At 40.1% G+C, this 23,554-nt stretch overlaps 2 long non-coding RNA genes across 2 annotated transcripts in view; both read right to left on the bottom strand.

Moving 5' to 3' along the window:
* Positions 1-23,554, bottom strand: part of LOC129395348 (uncharacterized) — a 270,621-nt gene that overhangs the window by 155,690 nt on the left and 91,377 nt on the right. The gene's annotated exons all lie outside the window — the stretch shown is intronic.
* LOC117977596 (uncharacterized) overlaps positions 1-23,554 on the bottom strand; it is a 68,355-nt gene that overhangs the window by 9,887 nt on the left and 34,914 nt on the right. The window contains exon 2 of the long non-coding RNA XR_008622815.1: positions 5,483-5,595. This is a non-coding gene — a long non-coding RNA (uncharacterized LOC117977596). The remainder of the gene's footprint in view (positions 1-5,482; positions 5,596-23,554) is intronic.

Here is a 23,554-nt window from a genome sequence, read left to right as displayed (position 1 = left end):
CACAATAAACATACGTGTGCATGTGTCTTTATAGCAGCATGATTTATAGTCATTTGGGTATATACCCAGTAATGGGATGGCTGGGTCAAATGGTATTTCTAGTTCTAGATCCCTGAGGAATCGCCACACTGACTTCCACAATGGTTGAACTAGTTTACAGTCCCACCAACAGTGTAAAAGTGTTCCTATTTCTCCACATCCTCTCCAGCACCTGTTGTTTCCTGACTTTTGAATGATTGCCATTCTAACTGGTGTGAGATCATATCTCATAGTGGTTTTGATTTGCATTTCTCTGATGGCCAGTGATGATGAGCATTTTTTCATGTGTTTTTTGGCTGCATAAATGTCTTCTTTTGAGAAGTGCCTGTTCATGTCCTTCGCCCACTTTTTGATGGGGTTGTTTGTTTTTTTCTTGTAAATTTGTTTGAGTTCACTGTAGATTCTGGATATTAGCCCTTTGTCAGATGAGTAGGTTGCGAAAATTTTCTCCCATGTTGTAGGTTGCCTATTCACTCTGAGGGTAGTTTCTTTTGCTGTGCAGAAGCTCTTTAGTTTAATTAGATCCCATTTGTCAATTTTGGCTTTTGTTGCCATTGCTTTTGGTGTTTTGGACATGAAATCCTTGCCCACGCCTATGTCCTGAATGGTAATGCCTAGGTTTTCTTCTAGGGTTTTTATGGTTTTAGGTCTAACGTTTAAATCTTTAATCCATCTTGAATTGATTTTTGTATAAGGTGTAAGGAAGGGATCTAGTTTCAGCTTTCTACATATGGCTAGCCAGTTTTCCCAGCACCATTTATTAAATAGGGAATCCTTTCCCCATTGCTTGTTTTTCTCAGGTTTGTCAAAGATCAGATAGTTGTAGGTAAGCGGCGTTATTTCTGAGGGCTCTGTTCTGTTCCATTTATCTATATTTCTGTTTTGGTACCGGTACCATGCTGTTTTGGTTACTGTAGCCTTGTAGTATAGTTTGAAGTCAGGTAGTGTGATGCCTCCAGCTTTGTTCTTTTGGCTTAGGATTGACTTGGCGATGCGGGCTCTCTTTTGGTTCCATATGAACTTTAAAGTAGTTTTTTCCAATTCTGTGAAGAAAGTCATTGGTAGCTTGATGGGGATGGCATTGAATCTGTAAATTACCTTGGGCAGTATGGCCATTTTCACGATATTGATTCTTCCTACCCATGAGCAAGGAATGTTCTTCCATTTGTTTGTATCCTCTTTTATTTCCTTGAGCAGTTGTTTGTAGTTCTCCTTGAAGAGGTGCTTCACATCCCTTGTAAGTTGGATTCCTAGGTATTTTATTCTCTTTGAAGCAATTGTGAATGGGAGTTCACTCATGATTTGGCTCTCTGTTTGTCTGTTGTTGGTGTATAAGAATGCTTGTGATTTTTGTACATTGATTTTGTATCCTGAGACTTTGCTGAAGTTGCTTATCAGCTTAAGGAGATTTTGGGCTGAGACGATGGGGTTTTCTAGATAAACAATCATGTCGTCTGCAAAGAGGGACAATTTGACTTCCTCTTTTCCTAATTGAATACCCTTTATTTCCTTCTCCTGCCTGATTGCCCTGGCCAGAACTTCCAACACTATGTTGAATAGGAGCGGTGAGAGAGGGCATCCCTGTCTTGTGCCAGTTTTCAAAGGGAATGCTTCCAGTTTTTGCCCATTCAGTATGATATTGGCTGTGGGTTTGTCATAGATAGCTCTTATTATTTTGAAATATGTCCCATCAATACCTAATTTATTGAGAGTTTTTAGCATGAAGGGTTGTTGAATTTTGTCAAAGGCTTTTTCTGCATCTATTGAGATAATCATGTGGTTTTTGTCTTTGGTTCTGTTTATATGCTGGATTACATTTATTGATTTGCGTATGTTGAACCAGCCTTGCATCCCAGGGATGAAGCCCACTTGATCATGGTGGATAAGCTTTTTGATGCGCTGCTGGATTCGGTTTGCCAGTATTTTATTGAGGATTTTTGCATCAATGTTCATCAAGGATATTGGTCTAAAATTCTCTTTTTTGGTTGTGTCTCTGCCAGGCTTTGGTATCAGAATGATGCTGGCCTCATAAAATGAGTTAGGGAGGATTCCCTCTTTTTCTATTGATTGGAATAGTTTCAGAAGGAATGGTACCAGTTCCTCCTTGTACCTCTGGTAGAATTCGGCTGTGAATCCATCTGGTCCTGGACTCTTTTTGGTTGGTAAACTATTGATTATTGCCACAATTTCAGCTCCTCCTATTGGTCTATTCAGAGATTCAACTTCTTCCTGGTTTAGTCTTGGGAGAGTGTATGTGTCGAGGAATGTATCCATTTCTTTTAGATTTTCTAGTTTATTTGCGTAGAGGTGTTTGTAGTATTCTCTGATGGTAGTTTGTATTTCTGTGGGATTGGTGGTGATATCCCCTTTATCATTTTTTATTGCGTCTATTTGATTCTTCTCTCTTTTTTTCTTTATTAGTCTTGCTAGCGGTCTATCAATTTTGTTGATCCTTTCAAAAAACCAGCTCCTGGATTCATTAATTTTTTGAAGGGTTTTTTGTGTCTCTATTTCTTTCAGTTCTGCTCTGATTTTAGTTATTTCTTGCCTTCTGCTTGCTTTTGAATGTGTTTGCTCTTGCTTTTCTAGTTCTTTTAATTGTGATGTTAGGGTGTCAATTTTGGATCTTTCCTGCTTTCTCTTGTGGGCATTTAGTGCTATAAATTTCCCTCTGCACACTGCTTTGAATGCGTCCCAGAGATTCTGGTATGTTGTGTCTTTGTTCTCGTTGGTTTCAAAGAACATCTTTATTTCTGCCTTCATTTCATTATGTACCCAGCAGTCATTCAGGAGCAGGTTGTTCAGTTTCCATGTAGTTGAGCGGTTTTGAGTGAGATTCTTAATCCTGAGTTCTAGTTTGATTGCACTGTGGTCTGAGAGATAGTTTGTTATAATTTCTGTTCTTTTACATTTGCTGAGGAGAGCTTTACTTCCAAGTATGTGGTCAATTTTGGAATAGGTGTGGTGTGGTGCTGAAAAAAATGTATATTCTGTTGATTTGGGGTGGAGAGTTCTGTAGATGTCTATTAGGTCCGCTTGGTGCAGAGCTGAGTTCAATTCCTGGGTATCCTTGTTGACTTTCTGTCTCGTTGATCTGTCTAATGTTGACAGTGGGGTGTTAAAGTCTCCCATTATTAATGTGTGGGAGTCTAAGTCTCTTTGTAGGTCACTCAGGACTTGCTTTATGAATCTGGGTGCTCCTGTATTGGGTGCATAAATATTTAGGATAGTTAGCTCCTCTTGTTGAATTGATCCCTTTACCGTTATGTAATGGCCTTCTTTGTCTCTTTTGATCTTTGTTGGTTTAAAGTCTGTTTTATCAGAGACTAGGATTGCAACCCCTGCCTTTTTTTGTTTTCCATTTGCTTGGTAGATCTTCCTCCATCCTTTTATTTTGAGCCTATGTGTGTCTCTGCACGTGAGATGGGTTTCCTGAATACAGCACACTGATGGGTCTTGACTCTTTATCCAACTTGCCAGTCTGTGTCTTTTAATTGGAGAATTTAGTCCATTTACATTTAAAGTTAATATTGTTATGTGTGAATTTGATCCTGTCATTATGATGTTAGCTGGTGATTTTGCTCGTTAGTTGATGCAGTTTCTTCCTAGTCTTGATGGTCTTTACATTTTGGCATGATTTTGCAGCGGCTGGTACCGGTTGTTCCTTTCCATGTTTAGTGCTTCCTTCAGGAGCTCTTTTAGGGCAGGCCTGGTGGTGACAAAATCTCTCAGCATTTGCTTGTCTGTAAAGTATTTTATTTCTCCTTCACTTATGAAGCTTAGTTTGGCCAGATATGAAATTCTGGGTTGAAAATTCTTTTCTTTAAGAATGTTGAATATTGGCCCCCACTCTCTTCTGGCTTGTAGGGTTTCTGCCGAGAGATCAGCTGTTAGTCTGATGGGCTTCCCTTTGAGGGTAACCCGACCTTTCTGTCTGGCTGCCCTTAACATTTTTTCCTTCATTTCAACTTTGGTGAATCTGACAATTATGTGTCTTGGAGTTGCTCTTCTCGAGGAGTATCTTTGTGGTGTTCTCTGTATTTCCTGAATCTGAACGTTGGCCTGCCTTGCTAGATTGGGGAAGTTCTCCTGGATAATATCCTGCAGAGTGTTTTCCAACTTGGTTTCATTCTCCGCATCACTTTCAGATACACCAATCAGACGTAGATTTGGTCTTTTCACATAGTCCCATATTTCTTGGAGGCTTTGCTCATTTCTTTTTATTCTTTTTTCTCTAGACTTCCCTTCTCGCTTCGTTTCATTCATTTCATCTTCCATTGCTGATACCCTTTCTTCCAGTTGATCGCATCGGCTCCTGAGGCTTCTGCATTCTTCACGTAGTTCTCGAGCCTTGGTTTTCAGCTCCATCAGCTCCTTTAAGCACTTCTCTGTATTGGTTATTCTAGTTATACATTCTTCTAAATGTTTTTCAAAGTTTTCAACTTCTTTGCCTTTGGTTTGAATGTCCTCCCGTAGCTCAGAGTAATTTGATCGTCTGAAGCCTTCTTCTCTCAGCTCGTCAAAATCATTCTCCATCCAGCTTTGTTCCGTTGCTGGTGAGGAACTGCGTTCCTTTGGAGGAGGAGAGGCGCTCTGCATTTTAGAGTTTCCTGTTTTTCTGTTCTGTTTTTTCCCCATCTTTGTGGTTTTATCTACTTTTGGTCTTTGATGATGGTGATGTACAGATGGGTTTTCGGTGTGGATGTCCTGTTTGTTAGTTTTCCTTCTAACAGACAGGACCCTCAGCTGCAGGTCTGTTGGAATACCCTGCCGTGTGAGGTGTCAGTGTGCCCCTGCTGGGGGGTGCCTCCCAGTTAGGCTGCTCGGGGGTCAGGGGTCAGGGACCCACTTGAGGAGGCAGTCTGCCTGTTCTCAGATCTGCAGCTGCGTGCTGGGAGAACCACTGCTCTCTTCAAAGCTGTCAGACAGGGACATTTAAGTCTGCAGAGGTTACTGCTGTCTTTTTGTTTGTCTGTGCCCTGCCCCCAGAGGTGGAGCCTACAGAGGCAGGCAGGCCTCCTTGAGCTGTGGTGGGCTCCACCCAGTTCGAGCTTCCGGGCTGCTTTGTTTACCTAAGCAAGCCTGGGCAATGGCGGGCGCCCCTCCCCCAGCCTCGCTGCCGCCTTGTAGTTTGATCTCAGACTGCTGTGCTAGCAATCAGCGAGATTCCGAGGGCGTAGGACCCTCCGAGCCAGGTGTGGGATATAGTCTCGTGGTGCGCCGTTTTTTAAGCCGGTCTGAAACGCGCAATATTCGGGTGGGAGTGACCCGAGTTTTCCAGGTGCATCCGTCACCCCTTTCTTTGACTAGGAAAGGGAACTCCCTGACCCCTTGCGCTTCCCAGGTGAGACAATGCCTCGCCCTGCTTCGGCTCGCGCACGGTGCGCGCACCCACTGGCCTGCGCCCACTGTCTGGCACTCCCTAGTAAGATGAACCCGGTACCTCAGATGGAAATGCTGAAATCACCGTTTTCTGCGTCGCTCACGCTGGGAGCTGTAGACCGGAGCTGTTCCTATTCGGCCATCTTGGCTCCTCTAAATCATAAATTTTTGATCCTAAAAGGCATATTGGAACCATTTCATGAAGGGTGTCCTGCCTCATAAATTGCAAAAGATTTCTTCTCATTATCAACAAAGCTGTAAGGTCTCACAGAACATGTTTTCAAAGTTTTAAAAATTGTGATAAAATTTACCATTTGAACTATTTTTAACTGTACTGTTCGGTGGCATTAAGTACATTCACACTGTTGTGCAACCATCACTACAATCCATCCATCCCCAGAAATTTTTCGTCTTCCCAACTAAAACTCTGTACACATTAAACAATAATGCCCCATTACTCCCTCCCCATAGACCCTCCAATCCCCCATTCTTCTTTCTGTCTGTATGAATTTGGCTACTCTAAGTACCTCATATAAGTAGAATCATACAGTGTTTATCTTTTTGTGACTGGCTTATTTCACTTAGCTTAATATCCTGAAGGTTCATCCATGTAGCAGCATGTGTCAGAATTTCCTTCCATTTTAAGGCTGAATAACATTTCATTGTGTGTATATACCACATTTTGTTTATCCATTCATCATTGGCTATTGTGAACAATGTTGCTATGGGCATGGGTGTACAAATATCTGTTCAAGTCCCTACTTTCAATTCTTTCATGTATGTACCTGGAAGTGGAATTGTTAGATCACGTGATAATTCTATTTTTCAATTTTTCAAGGAGCTAGCATACCATTTTACATAGCAGTTGTACTGTTTTACGTTCTCTCCAGTAATGTATAAGGTTTAGGTTTTTGTGTGTGTTGTTTTAAATAATAGCCATGCTAATGGGTGTGTAGCAGTATCTCATTCTGGTTTTGATTTGCATTTCCCTAATGATTAATAAGTTGAACATCTTTTTATGTGCTTATTAACCATTTCTATATCTTTTTTGGAGAAATTTCTATTCAACTCCTTTGCCCATTTTTTTGCCTGGGCTGCTTGTCTTTTTGTTGTTTGATTTGCAAGCTTTTTAAATCCTTGGACCTGTTATTCAAATGATGTATTTCAGAAAATTCTGATGTATAAAACAGATTAAAACCGAAATCCTTCAAGTACAGGTGGGGAGGAGATGGAGCCTACCTGTTCATTCTTTACTTCCATGGCAGCCTCTAACAGGACTCCTTTATACATCTAGCACTGTTTCTTAGCTCTTTGGAAAAACTACCGTACCCTTGGCATTTAGATGGGGATCCATGCTTCAGAATATTTGAAGGGACATAGATATGCACAAAGAAGGACTCACCTCTGTGTTTTGCCACCTTCAAATATTGACCATGGCTAGAGAAATGTGGTGCTTTTCACTGGAGGATGTTAGTGTTGTTTTGTCACTTAGTTCCCAAAGACACACTCAGCTATTGATCCTTCCACTTATCAAGGGAAGCTCATAAATTATTGGGGAAATGTCAAGAAGAATGAAGAAAATGACAGAAATTCTTTCAAACCCAGAGAAATACATTATTTACAAATTCATATCCCCCACTATCAGGTAGATCCCCACAAGCAGTAGGAATTTGTAAGAACAAATAAGCCACTGATCATATTGCTATTTATCACAGTCACTCAATCCTGCTTCAGCCTTCAGACCTTGTTGAATCAGGAGAATTTTTTAAAGTGGGTGTTTGTAGGGTTTAAAGCATTTTTTTTTTTTTAGTTTGAAAGTAAAATTCTGAGAAGAGTCTTATTATTTGGGGGTCTAAAATCTGACCCTCAGCCCATTGGTTAAGATTCATCTCCCTTTTGGGAGTCTTACTCCTTGTTTCGGGTAACAAGCCCTCAAGATTTTCATGTTTTCTTTGGTCTGTGCAGGCCCCTCCACTTCTTCCTCATTGGAATTCTGTACCCACCTGTCATCTTGAGAACCAAAATTTTTTTCATATCCAGACCACTTCTGTTTGTGACAAGTGGGAAGGCAACCAATAGCACAGCACTTTTACTTGCTTGAGTTCTGAACAATTGAGAAATTCAAAGGAATCTGAAGGTGGAGTCTTATCACCTTTAGGCCAGGCGTGGTGGCTCATCCTGTAATCCCAGCACTTTGGGAGGCCAAGGTGAGAAGATCACTTGAGCCCAGGAGTTCGAGACCAGCCTGAGCAGTATAGCGAGACTCTGTCTCTACAAAATTTTTTAAAAATCAAAAAATAGCTGGGCATTGTGGTGTGTACCTGTAAGTTCCAGATACTTGAGAGGTTGAGGCGGGAGGATTGTTTGAACCTGGGAGGTTGAGGCTGTAGTGAGCCATGATTATGCCACTGCACTCCAGACTGGGCAACAGAGCAAGACCCTGTCTCAATAAAGTAAAATATCACCTTTAATATTGGATAAAGGTTAGAGTGGGGACACAGTTTATATGTATGAGCAAACGGGCTTCCCAATATAGTGGCCCTGTGTTAGAGAGACTTACCTCCTCTGTCACAAACTATGCTGTACCACCACAGAACCCTCTTGCAGGGCCAGGCCCCTCTCACTGTTTGGCAGAAATCAGAACAGAACACAACTCCTCTGTAGTCAGCCATATCCCATGAAGAAGCAGTATGGTCAGAGCTATGCATGCCCCAGTTCCTTGTTCTAAGCTCATCAAACAGGTAAATCATCCCAATCCCCCTCCTCTTCATAAGAATATCACAGCCCCCACATGGAAAGAAACATGTAGAGTTGGGAAGAATAATCTACTCTAGAATTTCCCAGTTTATTTTTCTCTTAACTCACTGAGTTTAACCACTGAGCCATCTCCATGAAGGGGGAAATAGAGTAGGTGATAAATTTGCATCCTTACACAAGGCACAGTCTTGATATTAATTTAATTAATATAGTCTTCAGGCACATTTCAGAGCCTTCTGCAAATATCACCATCTACATTGCCCATCAGCAATCCCAGTGGTTTCTACTGGGAGGTTAGCCTCACGAAGGTGGGAGTCAGACTGTCCTCAGCTGTCATAAGTATACTATCAGAGGATGTGCAGTGAGACCAAAGGATAACATTAAGACACTAGGAAAATAATGTGCATCAATAAGATGCTACTCATTTGAATATAATCTTCTTTTATCACATTTGCAGGAGGACATTTAAATTCAAACTCCCTCATGCTTTTTAGTTAAAGTCTAGAGAAATGAAAGTCCAAATTTTTTACCTCCAAAGATTTTAAGGTTCAAAATAAAGTTTTCTTTCTCTTGGGAGTAAAAGTTCCAAAAATTAAGGACCAAAATGTATCCTCCCTAGCTTCTTACTATGCTCAACCTTAATGAGAAAAGTTCTCAAGGCCTGTGCAGAGTTGGGGTTCTTCAGCAGTTTTAGTCTGTACTGTCTCTTACTGGAATGGATGTAGTTCTTTCAGAGCCTCTGAGTGTGTATTGGTTCAACACCAAGTCTCTGATGTTTCCCACAGTTCAAGGAATTAATAGAACCTACAAGATAATTGCATCACTGGCCCCACATATTCCCAATTAGAAAACAAACAAATAGGTGGTGGTAGTCCCTTCATGGCCCACATTGATCTCTGCCTCCTAGAATTCACTCCTTGTGAAATCCCTTCCCCTGGGTTTCTATTTGTTGCTTTTAACAAATAGAATATGATGAAATGGTGGCGTGTCACTTCTAGAATTAGTTTACCAAAGACTGTGACTTCCATGTTTGTAGCATTCTCTTCTTCTCTGGCTGTTTTCAGTTGTTTGTGCTGATGAAGCCATCTGCTGTGTTGTGAGCTGCCCGATGGAGAGGCCCATGTGACAAGGAACTTGCCAGCAAGGGATGAGACTCAGTCTAACAGTCTTTGAGGAACTAAATTCTCCCAACAGCCATGTGAGTGAACCTGGAAGCAGGTCCTCTCCTAATTGAGCCTTGAGATAACCATAGTCATGGCCAACATCTTGACTGCAGCCTGTGAAGGATTCTGAGACAGAGGATCCAACTAAGGTTCACCTAGATTCCTGACCCGTAGAAACTGGGAGATAATAAATGTTTTCCATTTTATGCCACTGTATTTTGGGATAGTTTGTTATGTAGCAACAGACAGCTAATATGCAGACCAATCCATAGTCCCTAGGGGACTTTTTCCCAGGTAAAATTTCATTATCCATATTCAGTACTCAGAATTGCTAAAGATTCAATATTATCTGAAGGAAAAATGACAGACAGAAAGAATCTTGATTTTAGCTGTACCAGGGATGCCAGTCTACCCAAATGGCTGGAGTCCATGATCTGTGAACTTCAATTCAATTTGGAGAAATTTCTCACCAAGAAGTTAATTTTGGCCTTGTTAGGCCTAATTTTGGCCTAATAAAAGCCAATTGCATAATTATATAAAACAGACTCTTGGCCCAATGTAAGCTTCTATAGACTGTCAAGTTCAAAATATCCTGTTTATATATTGAAGTCCAAGACCTATAGCCCCTAGCCCCACCCAGAGATATTTCTGTTGTTATTTGAGTCTGCTAATTCTAGTTCTTGTCTATTTCCCTGTATTCTTGGACCAATCCATCAGGTGTTTGGATTAGAGGAAGTCCAATAAATAACACCTTGAGTTCTAAACCAACAGATATTGAAAAAAAATGAGCAAGACAAAGGGGAGATGAAAATAGCCCCTTTATTCCCAACTAAACTGATAAGAATGTAGTTTATATCTGTGGATAAGTGAGCTTCCTAATACTGAAACCACCTTTGTAAAGATTTTGACAGTCAGAGAAATGTAGCATGGCTGACTCTATCTTGCTTCTAGCCTCACAGGCTGGCTATATTTACTCATTCCTGAGCGTTGGCCAAGCTAACCATGGGAGGAATTTAGTTTGTAGTTTAACCTTAAAGCAAGGATGATAATAAGCCCTTCCAAAAACTAAATCACCTTTGTAAAACTAATGAAATGCTACAAGGTTAGGATTATGAGAGAGGCCTAAATTCTTCTAAGTGTAGGCATAGTTAACCAATAATCAGCCATTGTTCCAGAGGTTACAAGATTTGTAACTTCCCCCATTTACTCCTGTAAATAACATCACCGTTATAGAACCTAAGATTGGCCTTTTGAGATGCCTTTTCAGACTTTTGCATTTCGGAGTGACCCAGAGGCAGTCCTATGGCCCCCTCCCAGAGGCAGAGTCAGCACATGAGGATCATTCTCTACAGCCCTATGATGGCATACCCAATCAATCAGCAGCACCCATTTCCCAGTCCCCTGCCCATCAAACTCTCCTTGAAAAACCCTAATATCCAAGCCATCAGCAAGATTGATTTGTGTAATAACTGTCTTTCATGTGGCATTGCTGGCCTCATGTCAATTAAATTCTTTCTTTACTGCAATGTCATAGTCTTGGTGAATTGGTTTTGTCTGTGCAGTGGGCAGGAAGAACCCATCAGGCGATTATAACACTGTATCTCAGATTTATTCACCCACTCAGAGGTAGCACTAGACCATCACATTGCCCTTCCCATCCCCATGGATATTTATATATGTCTCTGTAAAAACTCTCTGCATGGAAGAGCAGAGCAAGACACACACTCTGACAACAGCCTTAGTCTCAAGAATAAGAGGAGATAAGGAGCTGTGACCAATGGGACAGGGACAGGTTTTTTGACCAGACTCACCACTCAGATAAATCTCACCTCCCTTGGAAGAAATAAGTGAGGAGATAGAATCATGGAAAGCAACATCAGGAGTGAGGAAAAAGTGTTCTCTCCTGTCCCCATACCTTTCTTACGTTCCCATCTCCTCCTGTGTCTCTCTTTCTCTGCTTTTCACAATTACGAGAAAAGGCTGATTAAAACCCTATCAAGGTAATAATGCCTAGTTATCGTTCAGAGTCCTTCAGGGTCGAGTATAAAATAAGAAGGAATTGTGTGACACTTAGAAATGGGAAAGGCCCAGAGGACTGGCTCTTGGCAAAACTATTTAGTGATTATGTGATTTTGTGCCCTCTCACAAGTTCTTCCAGGGCCTGCTCCAACCCCCACTCCACCTCCAACTCCAGAAGCCACTGCCTTCTTCACACCTACTCTCCATCAGTATGGTAACACCCAAATGCTCTGGCTCCATCAAAGTACACACCCAGCTCTCCTTCCTGATAAACCAGTATATGCATAATCTTCTTTTGGGGGAAATACCTTTTAACCAGTAACTTTTGTGTCTTATTCCAAAGGAATTAATTTTTGTTGCAGGACTTTTCCTTGGTTCAGCTAAAGGGAGGGTCTTTGTCACATGGCCCTGAAAATTTAGGCTCGCAGGTGATTTGATGGGTGAGTAAGTCACAGTTTTATTGGGTGAAAAGGGAAAAAAAGGAAAACAGGGACACTCCGCAAAGCTGGAGGCCCTGCTGTTGTGCTTCCCATCTCCCAGTTTGAATCCCAGTTTTCACCCAGGAAGAGGAGGGGCCAGGCTCCTCCCCACTGCAAACGGGGTGAACTTCTGCGGCTCCACCCCAGTGCACATTCCTCCCAGTGTGCAGGCCAGTTGGAGTTTTGCCAGGGAGTCCTTCCCACCTGGCTGTCTCATTATGACACTATCTGGCAAGCTGATGAGAAATTATACATGTAAACAATGACCTTCTGGTGAGGCTGGCCTTAGTTTATACTTAAAAATTTCTGAATTGTCTTATTGTCTGACTTAGTATCTGGACTTATGAAGCAGACCTTAGCCAGGATCCATGGAAAATTCCAATTCTTTTTAAGGGAAAATCATTTCTTGTTGGGAAGGCTTGCAGTATCTTACAGCCAAGAGGATTCAGATTTTGGTTTTCTGGGAAATTAACAAGGATGACAAACACTCCTGGAAGAGATGATAAATTGAGGAAGAGGGTAGCATTCTGTGTTGTGAATTTCATTTGGATGAATATATAATAAGCCCTTTGTGTTATACAAAAAGATTTACTGCTATTTGATTGAAATTTAAAAATCTACAGCAGCTAGGTACCCTAGCCAGGATCTTCTGCTCCTCTAGAAAAGATCAACTCATATCTAAAAGATTTTATCACTTCTTATGGGCCATGAGGGTGTTCACAAATAGCCATAGCAAATCCAATATTCTCAGGAAGAGACAGTTCTGACTGGTTTTGCTCTGTGTTCAGCCTTTTAATGTTTACCAATTCTGAGAAGCACAGAGGTATTTTTGCACATTTCCAACAACACCTGGGCTCTGCTTTCATGCATTATTTCTTACCAAATGCATTTGACTACAACCCAACACAATGTTTACCCTTGGCCCCACTGTGACAGAATGTTATGATCTTTGATACAGCTTACCTGGTGCCTGGAGATATTTGTTTTATGTGTGTGTTTGTGTTAAGGGATGGAGAGCTAGGGTACAGGGAGTCAGGGAACTAGGGAGGTTGAAGTGACAAAAACTTTTTTGCTGCTGTTTTTTTTTTTAATAATATATTCAAGTAGCTTGGCCTGACAGTCAATTTCTGAAATACCTGGCAAAACCCATCCTCTCTCTTTTTCTTTTACATTTGGAGCCAAATATAACCAGTCAGGCCTGGCTCTATACCAGAAAAATAAAGGTCTGCCTACAGATTGTGGGAGTAGCCCCCAAATCTCCTTGTTTTGGAGGTATAGCTCTTTTGTTTTTATTATTCTTTGAAATATGTAGTTTAAGTATCTTGTCAAAATGTATATCTATTATCTAGTGGTGGGGTGAGTAATGCATTAAACTACCATCAGCAGGTTAGGAGATAGTTCAAGAGATTAAGCAAGCAGATAAGACCTTAAGGAGAAATGTGATACATGCTTTGGTGGAAAGTGGCAAGAGAATGGTCTGGAAACTGTAATTATAATGAATACTACCATTCCCATCACTACTATCCCTATTGCACCATCACTCCCTATTGAATGATTAATATGTGTTTGGTGTTCTACAGACATTATTTCATTCCCTACAATAGCTCTGTGGAGTGGATACCACCATTGTCTCAATTTTACAGGTGAGAAAACTGAGGCTCAGAGAAAGCAAAGTAATTTTCACAGTGTTTCTCAAATAGAAGGTATGAATTCTAGCCCAAGTCAAGTAGGAGGTAAGTACTCCTGTGGGGAAGCAATCTGATCAGTAGGCATGGAACAAACATTCCCTTCTAGATTATTTTGTTCATGTATGGCTCAGCTTCCAGTCTTGGTTGGGAAAACATGAACAAACTGAAAAACTCAAATGCTACAAGTCTTATCAATTTGGGGAGTGGGCTCAGGATTCACAGAACCCAGGTTGGGTTGGGCACTTACACCAGGAAACCTTGTAAATCGTGGGAAAAAACCAAATATGATGATGCAAATGCAGAATTTCACTGTAAATATCTTAAATCCAAGCTGTAAGAGCTCCCTACTCTGTTACAGATGAATTAAGATTGTTTGCTAATTGTATGACTAAGGGTAAACCACTTTATTTCTTAACTCTTAGTTTCTTCTTCTGTAAAATGAAGTTAATAATACCTCTTAGAATTGTTGAAAGTATCAGTGTATGTGAAAGTGCTTTGTAAACTGTGCAGGAAGATATATAGATATGCAGATTATAACAGATGGGTCATAATAGAAATCCCATTTCTTTATCAGGTATATACTTTGTTGCTTGAATTCAATGACACCAAGGATCGAAAAGGAAAAGGACACTAGTAGCTCTCACAGGTCTTCCTGCTCTGTTTGGTTTATGCAAGTAGTCTTTTTTTAAATTTTTATTTATTTATTTATTTTTGAGACAGCTTCTCCCTCTGTCACATAGGCTGGAGTACAGTGGTGCAATCACAGCTCACTGCAGCCTTGACCTCCCAGCTCAAGCAATCCGCCCACACCAGCCTCACAAGTAGCTGGGACCACAGGCATGAACCACCCCACCTGGCTAATTTATTTTTATTTTTTGTAGAGACAGGGTCTCCCTGTGTTGCTCAGGCTGGTCTTGAAATCCTGGGTTCAAGCAATCCTCCTGCCTCAGCCTCCCAAAGTGCTGGGACTATAGGCATGAGCCACCGCGCCTAGCCTGTGCAAGTCTTTATATACTCTCAAGTGCAGACACTCATGTAAACTGGCTTGTGTTTGGTTTCTGATGGAAGCTTTGTTTCTCTGGAACATGCAAACATTATGAGTGGCTAAGGAAACTGCAGCAGTGCTATAGTTTGAATTGCTGGGGATCAGAAAATGATGCCCCAGAATATGACACTTTGACATGCTGAACTAAAGAAGCAGCCTCAAGGTCTCTCTCTGACCTTTCCCTGCCTCCCTGTCTCTCTGTCCTCTTTCCCAAAGCATTTGGAAGGACTCTGTCCGGAATTTCCTTAGCTGATTAAGAAAACTTCTTTCCAAAAGAAATGCAATTGTCTTAAGTTACCCTCCCTAGGAATCTTATCAAATAACTGGGAAAGATTAACCAAGTGAGAACGGAAGAGACTAGAGGTCATTATCCCACCCAAGTAGACTTTTCATCTATTCTTTTGAGGGCAGCTCTAAGAGATTAAGCTGAGGTTCCTTATAAAAATATTCCAGCAAAGCCAGCTAAAAAAAAAGCCTATATGATCAATCACTATTCTTGCTGTACTTTGTGCAAATAATCAGGCTAAGTTTATGAAACTAATTTTATTTTTACAAACAACTTGGTCTTACTGTGATTATAGTTGTCAGAAATAGGGGGACTGGAGAGAGAAAATTATGTTTCAGAAGAAAACTATAGTGCACCTGTTATTAGATTCTATTCCTGTCCATTATTTTTGAGTTTTTATTATCTGGACTGAATTCTGAATTCTTAGTTTGTTCTAATAATCTCACCGTAAGTCCCCACAGTAACATTTTCAATTTTTCTCTCACCCTTCTGATTTGAAATCACTAGAAATTAAAAACTTCCTTTTGTTCCCTGAGGCCCACAAGCCAAAGCTGGTCAATTTGGCTTTAAAGAAAAATCACCACGACAGCTTCTATTTGGACAAACTTTGTGACAGGGAAACTATAAACCAGAAAAATCTGTCAAATTGCCACCACCTGATGTTGCTCCAACTATAGATGCTTGAATCCCAAATCTAGTAATCTTCTCCACTGACTGCCCTCCAGATTCTAAATAAACTAGCTTATAGACTGCTCTAGACATTAACTTTTGTTTTTCTTCTGTTTCCATAAAAATGTGTCTTATTTAAAAAACCTCTTTGCCTACACTATATAGAGATAAAACTTTTATGGGATCCTGGAAAACACCACCTCCTGAATTGAGACACAACTGTTTAATTAGATTGACCTATTCCCAGCAATGGGAGATTGGTTTAAGGGACCCTTTGCCATTTAGCTACAAACTCGATTTTTCTCTCTACAGCCACCAACTCAGCTTTAAATGTATGAAATTTCTAGGGAAGTTTCAGTCAGGGGAATGTTGGTGTTCAGAAAATGATACCCAAAATACGGCACTTTCACATGCCAAACTAAAGAAGCAGCCTCAAGGTCTCTCTCTGACCTTTCCCTGTCTCCCTGATCCTCTTTCCCTATTCTTCAGAGGGTGGTTCTGAGAGATTACCTGGGGGAACTTCATCTGCATAATGAGACAAACTTTGTTTATAGTGAAGTTTTGCCCCTCATCTTTCCATTGTCTCAGGCCATTGTTCTTTGGGCTTATTCATTTCCCCTGAAAATCATTTCCTTCTACATCTCCCTCTCCCCTTCCCCTATGAAGAAGGGTATATAAGCATGTGGACCTCCTTGGGTTATTGAGTAATCATTCTCCCGTGATTCCTCCATGCTATGCACTTTAAATAAATTTTGTATGCATTTCTCTCCTATTAATCTGCTTTTTGTCAGTTCATTTTCAACAAACCTTCAGTGAGTGAAGAGGAAGCTTTCCTGCCACCCCTACAGAATGCAGATCATTTATATTCCTCTCTGACACTAGTAGATGGAGGATGTCAGGGTCCTGTACATCAGAGATAGGGAGAAACTGTGACTGATACTTATAAGCTGAGGGTCTCAGAGAAATATTTCTAACAGTCCAGCAACTCTATAGGCACATTCATTTAGTTTCTGCATTGTGGTGAGATGACATACTCTTCCCAGTGCTGTCTCTGAGATAATTTGGGAAGTGACTACATTTATCTTTGGTAACTCTAGCCCTCCCTTTTAAAAATAATAAATACCACATATTGAGCATTTTCCATGTGCTGAGAAGTGTGTTATATGCTTTACCCAGGCATATATAATCACATGTAATGTTTATCACAAGTCTGATGGGCCATTTTCATTGAGTGCATCCTGTGCTATGTACTTTCTGTACCTTGCCTTATTTAATCTTCACAGTAACTTTATGAGATTGGTGTTACTATTGTTTCTATTTTATAGATAAGGTTACTAAGAGTCGGTGGAATTGTTGTAGGAGTTATTAAGAAATTATTTTAGGCGGATAGAGAGGAAAAGGGGTCCTTGGGAAGTTTTCGTTTTTTAAAGCATCTTTCTTGTAAAGCCCTGGCTCTTAGAGCCCAGCTGGCAACCTTTGATACGCAAATGTAGGCTATTAGAAACTGGGTCCACCCAAACATGGCGATTCCCGCAGCCTTCTTGCACTTGCTGACAAGTGCCTGGCAACATGGCTGCCCCCACATATCCCCACGTGTGTAGAACATCATGGCGCCCTACATTTGCATATTAATAGGCAGGGGTGGGAGGGCCAGTTTTTTCCTGGGCTATGTGAATGACATACCTGGTCAAACCAATCCCCTGAGCCCTGTGCAAATCAGATACCGCCTCCTCCAGCCTCTACATAAACCTGACTGGTTTCGGCCCCACTCGGGGTCTCCTCTCTTGGCTTTGGAGCCCCCCTCCCTCTGTCTCTGTACAGGGGAGCTTCTTCTTTCTTTCTCTTCCCTTCTTTCTTGCCTGTTAAATTCTCTGCTCCTTGAAACCACTCCACATATGTCCATGTCGTTTTATCTAAACCAGCATGAGGACCAAGAACCCTGGTGTTCCTCTACTCATTGGAGCCATATCAGAATGAAATGATTTGCTTAAGGTCACACATGTAGAAAGTAGTAGAACTGAAATTTGAAATCTGGCTTTCAAGGAAGAAGTTGAGTTGTATTCATACTAAGATGTAGTATTGGGTTTAGGAAGATGGGGTGAAGAGAGAAATATCTGGCTCAAGTGGAATATTTTTTTTTATCCAATCATTCATTCAACTCCTTTCTTCAAGTCATTCAGGCCAGAACTCTTGGAGTAATCATCATCATCACATCCATATCTAGTATATCAGTGAATCTTTCAAAATAGATCGTATACAAAAGCCAACATTCCTCCACATGTTCACTGCCACCACCTTGGTCTATGCTACTATCATCTCTTATCTGGATGATGGCAACATCTGCCTTCTTTTGCTCTAGTCCTCTATGGCAGACATTGCTAGCTGTCTATAAAAACTCATTTGGCCCTTCTTCAAATAAATACACCTGAATGAACATCTGTCTGGCTGGACTACATTCCCTAGCCTTGATTGTTGTTAGATATGCCCATGCGACTAAGTTTTCATCAATAGAAGTGAGCAGAAATGACGTGTGCCATTTCTGAGTCAGTGACTTGTGACATTTGGGCTTGCTTCCTCTATACCCTGTTCTTATTCTCTCTGCTAGAACCTGGATATCTTGACAATATAGCTTTGACTTTGCAGACCACGACAAGGCCCTAGGTGATGGTCTTGGAAACAACTTGGAAATAATATGTGCCCATGAATCACCATGAGCAAGGGACCTTAGCTATAGATTAGAACAGTTCGCATCAGGGCTGTTAAGTAAGAGAGAAAACAAACTCCTTTATTCTTAAGCTACCATAAGGTTGGGTCCTTTTGTGATAACACCCTAACTTTACCCTAATTAGTATACTCCATACAGTCTGTTCTCTACACAGCATTCAGAATAAACTATTTAAAAACATATCATATCATGTTGCTTCTTTACTTAAACCCCTCTAGTGGCTCCCTGTTCCTCACAATGTAAAAGCCAAAGTCCATAGAATGACATGTCCAAGCTCCTACCAAGCTCCTATGTTACCTCTCTGACTCTTCCCCAATCATTTTCCTGCTGGTCTCTTTTCTATCTTTGAACCTGTCAAACACATTCTCACCAAAGGGACTATGCCTGTGTTGTTCCTTCTGCCTGGGAAAACCTTCCACAGCTGCATGGCTCATTCCCTCACTTCATTCAAGTCTTGCCTCAGTTACTGCCTTTGTAGCAAGGCTTTTCTGGACCATCCTATATGAAATAGGACCCCCATCACTAACTAGCCGTTTACCAGCCTTAGTTTTTCTCATAGCACTTATCACTAGTTGACATACGTGTTTGTTTGTTACCTGCCTCCTCCATTTGGAATGTGTACTCTATAAAAATATGGAATTTGGTTCACTGCTATTTCCCTTGTGCCTAAAAGAATGCCTAGCATGGCTGGGCACAGTGGCTCGTGCCTGTAATCCCAGCTACTCAGGAGGCTGAGGCAGGAGAATCACTGGAACCTAGGAGGCAGAGGTTGCAGTGAGCTGAGACTGTGCCACTGCACTCCAGCCTGGGCAACAGAGTGGGACTCCATCTAAAAAAAAAAAAAAATGCCTAGCACATAGTAGGAGTTTGATAAATATTTGTTGAATGAATGACTTCATTTATTAATATTCCATAATCCTTGAAGTCAGTGATTCTCAAACTTCATTGTGCCTAATAATCACCTGAATGCTGTGAATGCTGTTTGCTGGGAATATATCCATTCCAATTCTGATTCAACTAATCTTGGGCGGGTCCCAGAAATTTACTTTTTTAAAACATGCACCCATCCATTGTAAACTTGATACAAATGGTAAGGTGACACCTCTTTGAGAAACACTGCACTAGACTGTAAGCTTCATGAGGGTTTTCTCAATAATGTAGTTGCAATGCCTTGCTTAGTGCTTCACCCATAGTAGATACTCATCAACAATTTTTTAAATGGATCAATGAACAAATAGTAATTGCAGTTTCTTAGTTTCCAGGCACTCTGAGAGATGATGAGATCACCCTAGTGGAAGCACCTTAAACTTTACACTTATTTGTCCAACAGTAGTCCCTGAGGCCTGGGAGTCTACTCAGTGCTGCTATAATGTGAACTAAGTTATCCTTTAAGACAGTGCTTCTCAAATTTTAACAGGTACTGGAATCACCTGGGTATCTTGTTAAACTGCAAATTCTGATTCACTGGCCTGGGATATGCTTGGGATTCTGCATTGCTTACAAAATCCTAGGTGATGCCATTGCTGCTGGCCCATCAACTGCACTTTGAATAGCAAGGATTTAAGCTAAAAAAGGATAGTGGGCTTAGCTAGCCAGATGATTACTGCTTTCCTGGGGCTACTTGCTCCTCTGCTGCAGAGAAATTTTTTTTGCCCGAGGGTCAGTGGAAGCTGACTAATTTTCAAGCTCTACCAACAACTATACATGTTTTAATTAAAAAGACCCTCAAACAATTAAGATAGAGCATTTAGGGCGACTGTAACATTCATGGATGTAAATTGTGTTGTTTTTCTGAGGGAGACGGAATAATGTTTGTGTCTTAGTTTAATTAAAAAATGAAAGAAAGGAGGCTTCATAGGTGACAGATAGATGCCTGAAAGTGCTACAGAGATCTTGGATGAAATAATTTTGTTAATTGAGCAAGACTTAGGCACAGTAAAACTCTTAATTTAGGCTACCTGTGTGCGATAATTTGATTGGGAGGATAATGCCTTCTTCACCTTTTCCAGCCTTTCAAGAATCCTAAATTTCCCACTGTCTTCTGCTTATTTCGGCAAGACAAAAATAATTTTCACTGTCACTTAATTCTTTCGCCTTAATGCATTTAGATTCCAGAAGTTCACTCAGACACTGTAAATGGCCCCAAATTAGGAAAACATCAATTACTTTACAGTCATGAACACCTTAGGGCAGGGGCTTTTACCTCTAGGGCTTCTTGTTCAGGCTTCAGGGAAACTTTGAACTCCCCCAAATTTCATAAAAGTTGTGTGTATATACGTGTGTGTGTGTGTGTGTGTGTGTGTGTGTGTGTTGTCTTTTTTTTTTTTCCAGGGAGGGAGTCCATAGCTTTTAGAAGATTCTCAGATGGGGTCTGTGATTCCCCACAGATTAAAAATCTTCTTAGATATGCAGATAACAGAGATTAGGACAGGGGCTTTTGAATGGTAGGGTAGAGAAATATACAACACTTTATTTCAGTTTGTTTTGTTTTGCTTTACATTTCTTTCTGTCCATTAGATTATGTCCTCCTCGAGAGAAAGCCATACTCATCTGTTAATCTCTGATGCCCAGAATGGTGTCTAGCACAGAAGAAGTATTCAATACGTGGTTTCAAAATAAGCAATGAAACTAGGTCAGGAAGGGACCTGGGAAATAGGATGAAAAGGGAACTCAAGAAGCAGGGATTATTGAAACACTGGGCTCTGGATAGCTAAGTGAGGGTGAGATGAACATGGACAGAGAAGACAGGACTGGAAAGGTACCCAGAAAATACTTCAGTGGGTTGATACTTTTTATAGGGCTCAACTGCATATACACATATTCTTTTTGGGGGATCTTTCTCAGTGGGAGGTAAAATCCAAGTCTAACATCTCAGCTTTTTCCCGCTTGTTTCGTAGTTAAGATGTGCTGTTCAATCAATAAAACTGAATAATTTAAATTCAATATCACTCTGTCACTATCAATAATACTTTTGTGAGTGATGTAGTACTATGGTAATTCAATTTGTTAGTCACTGCCACACTTTCACATGACAGTCTGCTGAAGTTGTAAACTTAATTTACTCTAGGCACTTGACACAAGTAACATTGATGGGTTTTATCTTTAAAAATATTGATTTCCTCCCGAAAAGATATCCTCTATATTTGTGCTTATTGAATAAACAAGCACCTGTCTGGTTAAGAAAAACTTTTCTTAAGTTAAGGAAGCTTCCTCCTTGGTTTTAAGCAGCTCTTTGCTGAATAACTTAAAACTCAGAACCTTAGGGCTAGGAGAGACCTGGAATTTTGTGTTGCCTTGTCTGTTTGACCATTTCCAGGGACAGCTTTTTATCATCTAGGGTAGCAGAGTCCGCTGCTGGATAGCTCTCATGGTTGGAAAGTTCTCCACAGTGAGAGAAAACCTACTCTTCTGCAACTTTGACTCATTATTGGTTTTCCCGAGTGACATATTGTAAATCGGTTCACCAACTGGTTGCTGGGCTTTTCATACATTTAAACGCTGTTTGCATGTATATCCAAGATTTTTCTGGTCCAGGTTAAACATTCCTAGTACTTTCAACTTGTTTTCATTTGACAGGATTTCTAGATCACCTCATAGTCGTGGTCATTCTCCTCTGGCTGTACCACAGTAGTTGACCAGTCTTTTAAAATGTACAATCCAGGCCAAACACGGTACTCCTGATGAGTTCTAAATGGATTGAGTTTCACATAGATTTTTTTTTTAATGATGCTATCAAACCACTGTTCAACTCCCTAAAAGTAAAATTAATGAACTATATATTGTCATTACTTGTCTCTCTTTGTTATTTGACTCCCTTTATTACATTAAATTATACATTTGACTCATTTTTCCATAATGAATAGTTTGCATGTGAATAAAATGACCAACTTAAAATAAACAAATAAAAAGTATGTATTCACTAACAGTTATATTATAAATAAGTACATTCATAATCAATCTCTCATTATACCTGTTCCTCTCTTTCATAGAAAGCACTTATATTATAAGTGTAATTGATTATATCTTTAAGCATCTTGGCATTCTCAGGTTTATAGATTAATTGGGGAAAACTGTCCATTTTAATAAGCTTTGGTTTTTTGTCCCATTCTTTAAAATGTTTTTTATTATGGAAAACGTCAAACATTTACCGAAGTAGAAAACATGAACCCCCATGAACTCATCACCTAGGTTCAACAAATATCAGTTCATGGCCAATCTTGTTTCATGTATATAACCTCACTCCCATACCCAGAATTACTTTGAAGCAGGTCCAAGGCATAATTTTGTCTTAAATATTTCAGTATATATTTCTAAAAGATATAAGCTCATTACAAAAATAATATTCACAATATCATTATCATGCCTGAAAAATTAAGTTATCATCAAATAATATAGGCAGTATATACATTATCTTGACTTTCTCATAAATTTTCTTTTAAATTAGTTGGAACAAAGTTCCAAATAAGGTTCCTATACTGCAATATTGCAATTAGAGAAGAGAGAGGAACCTGAAAATTAAATGAGACTTAAGAGGCATATAAACTCTCTCTCTTCTATCTCTAACTCTCTCTAACTCTATATCTATCTATCTATCTATCTATCTATCTATCTATCTATCTATCATCTATCTCTCTATCTATCTATCTCTCTATTCTATCTTTATCTCTATCTCTATCTCTCAGTCTGGATTTTGCTGATTGCATCCTAGTAGAATCACTTAAAATATTCCTTTACCCTCTATTTGCTAGAAATTGGTAGTTAGACAAATTCAGCTTTCATCTTTTCACAAGAATACTTGATAGGTGAGGTTATGTGCTTCTATCAGAAAGAATGTAATGTCTATTTGTCGCTCTTTTTGTGATGTCAGCAGCCACTGAGGCTCATTGCCTAGATCCATAGGGATTATGAGACGGAGATATGCTAGTACTATCAAAACTTCTTCAATTATTAGTTGGAATACTTTTATAAATACAAATTTGCCCTTATCAGCTGTTTGGTTTTAGTGGAGTACACATCATGCAAGAATGGCAGGATGAATTCTTCATTCTTTCTCTTTATTTACCAGTTTTTGAAAGAACGAGTTGGTTCACTAGCATTCTCCAACAGTGACGAGTGAGTTTTGTTTTACTGTCATCAGTAACTCATACCTTTAATGAACTTTATGTGTTTCAATCCATTGCAGTTATTATTTCTACTGATGATAAAATTGTTTCAACTTTGGTCACTTGGAGCCCCTTCATGTTGACTCTTAAGTCCTTTTACATGACTCTGTTTTGATAGCTTCCTTGCTATCTGATATGAC

Source organism: Pan paniscus, chromosome X (genome assembly GCF_029289425.2).
Source record: "Pan paniscus chromosome X, NHGRI_mPanPan1-v2.0_pri, whole genome shotgun sequence".
Lineage (NCBI taxonomy): Eukaryota > Metazoa > Chordata > Mammalia > Primates > Hominidae > Pan > Pan paniscus.
The sequence above is the reverse complement of the archived record's forward strand: the minus strand, read 5'-3'. Positions and strand labels throughout refer to the sequence as shown.